The sequence below is a fragment of the Lactuca saligna genome, chromosome 2, assembly GCF_052625555.1.
Source record: "Lactuca saligna cultivar CGN05327 chromosome 2, ASM5262555v1, whole genome shotgun sequence".
Classification (NCBI taxonomy): Eukaryota; Viridiplantae; Streptophyta; class Magnoliopsida; order Asterales; family Asteraceae; genus Lactuca; species Lactuca saligna.
Genome location: NC_136418.1, coordinates 138,461,873 through 138,464,841, shown reverse-complemented (window position 1 = coordinate 138,464,841; position 2,969 = coordinate 138,461,873).

The following is a 2,969-nucleotide window of genomic DNA, read 5'->3' as shown; positions in this document are numbered from 1 at the left end:
CCAACAGCGGTGACTCGCCGAGTCACCAACTTAAACGTGTCCCGGGTCTCGTCCCTACTCGGCGAGTCGGACCTATGACTCGCCGAGTCCAAGGCTTAAAAAGGAAAAAATACTCAATTAAGATTTACATACCAGGAACTAGGCGCTACACATTGGTTACATGAAAGATGGCTCCGTTGTCGAACAACCAGTTGGTTGTGTTTCAGGTGTTGATGGGATTCATGATGTGAGCTTGGGCATTCTAAACCTGCAGATTACGATAAGGAGGTACAGTTGTAATTGGAAAGATCCTTTTGAAAGTTGAGCAGTTGGTTAGGGAGTGTCCTTTTTGGTGACACCATTGGCACTTCCCGAGAAATAGACGTTGGTCAGTGGTTGGGGAGGCTGGATTAGATTGTTTTGAGGGTGTAGAAAGCAAGCCGGGAGTGGTGGTTGGTTATCGAGGGGGCCATGTTTTCTTAGTGGTCTGATGGTTTGAATAGAAAACAACAGCATGTTGATGGATATCAATATTTGAGACCTGTTGGGCAATAGACAATTCATGATTTATTAGTTTTTCAAGTAGTTCGGTGAAGGATATGGGTGAGTCTCTTGCATGAAGAGCATTGAGGATCGACTTGTAAGCTATTTGATCAAGCCCGTTGACAACTACATCGGTGATGTCCTCCTGATCGAGTTTCTTCCCAAGGATAGCAAGCTCATCAACCACTGTTTTGACGTTGTGCATATACTGAGTGATGGTTTGGTTGGGGGTTTTGGTGCGTTGCTTTAGTCGATGTTGGAGTTTTTTGATGTGTCCTCTTGATGGAGAGGCATATGTATTGTCTAGGGTTTGCCAGGCTTCGCGAGAAGAAGATGTCTTTGTTACCAGTGGTACAATTTCAAGACAAAGAGTTCCGACTATGGCACCGAAAAGAAGTCGGTCTTGCCCGAATCACTTCGGATAGTCTGTATGGGGGTGCTTGTTCCATCGGCGGCGATTGTTGGTGCAGATGCAAGGTGTGAGTCGTCGATAAATCGATATAGATCTAAGCCATGTAGTAGAGCTTCGATCTCAGTTTTCCATCCAAGATAATTGGTGGATGTGAGTTTTAGGGTTGTTGGGAAATTAACAATAGTGATATCTTTGAGTGTGGTATTGACGATGAGAGAAAAAGAAGTGTCGTCGTTGGCTCCCATGTGTTTTGGAGAGGGAGGAGGTGAGTTTTCTGGTGTGGTATGTGCCGAGCCAAGCTCTGATACCATAAAAGGAAACAGAATCAAAAGAGATATTGTGAAGATTGTTTCTATATTATATGATTTGATAGATTACAAGTGAATACATCTTGGGTTTATATAACAAGAATACAACTAACTATGAGAGATATACACGGGAACAATATTGAGATAGGGCGTGTTCGGCACGGAGCTTTTGGGAGTGTTTGAGAGCTTCTAGCTTCTAGCGTTTAACAAAACGCTACGTTTGAACAGAAAACCTTGTTTGGCACTACAAGCTTCTAGCGTTTAGTTTAAACAAAACGCTTCAAATTCAAATGTTACTTCATGTAACGTTTAACAAAACGCTACAAGTTACAAACTACCTCCTACCCGCTACCAGTTAATTTTGCCAAACACGTCCATAGTAATATACATGTGTTCTAAATATTAGGTGATAGATGTGACCAGGTTATATCTTTATACTTGCGCGGGGCATGAGACGTGAGATCTTAGAATTAAGCCATTTACCTTCCACAATTAAGACATTTTCATTACTCATAATCGATTTTCTTTTGAAACTAGACAGATCCCCAATTAGACAAAATACCCCCTAAATGCCCTCGAGCAAAAGTGGTCGCAAAATCTGAACACAGCCACAATTAAGAAAAATTTTCATTACTCATAATCGACCTTCTTTCCAAAATACACCTTGAAAGCCACAATTAAGATATTTTCATTACTTGTGGCTGATAAAGTTGGAAAGATGGAGCCGCTCAGTTTGTTATTAATCATTAAAATTCCTTTTAGCTAGTTTGATGATAACTCGAATACAAAATCTGAAAACTTTGCTAAGCAAAAAACTAATAACATGCTAAAAGTTGTTACTATTTTTTAACAATTAAAAACAGGTAAATATATAAAATTAATAAGCTAAATCATTAGTGTGGTCTAGATTTAGTTTCTTGGAACAAAAAAAAAGGCAATATAGAAGAAGATTTTAGAAAGCAAAACACAGCAAGGATCCACAACTAAACACGTTTTGAACACAGTCACAAAGTCTCAAAATCTGGTAGGAAAAAAAAAAGAATTCTAGACATAACAAGAACAAAATGAAAGCCCTTTTCTTTTCCCTCAAACATGAACAGATTGACCAGCAGAAAAAAATAATACATTCTTTAGTACTATTTTTATTTCCTAGATAAAAAGGAGTCCAATGTTATGTGTGTGTGTACCATGTGGTTGTTTTGCATCAGTTTCTTCCCTTTTCACAAAAACATCAGCCAAATGCTTGTTTCTATTGAAGTAATCAAATATGTATGTGCACACCTGTCAAAAACAAAATCATATTACATTACATTTAATTTATAGTTCAATTGATGGATGCAATAATAAGATTCAAGAGACTCATAGCATACTCACTTGCTTAATGCTTTTCTTTTTGGAGGAGAGATGATCATGCCATTGTCATTATCTTGATCATCAGCATAAGTGTTTTCTTCGAGTCTCTTTTGCTTTAGCCTCTCATTACAAAAAAAAAGGCCCAAAGATCCATACCACCACCATTGCGTTCCCTCCACATCTCATGGTATTCCATGTATGATCCATCCAGCTCTATTATTAAAAAACAAACATCAAATTCCATTCCAATAACTAAAAAAAAAGTATGTTATTGTTATGTTATGTATATCAAGTTTCTTGGAAAACGCTGAACACGCACCTCCTATCTTCAATGTTTGCTTCTTTGACAAACTTATCAGCAATTTTTCTAAACC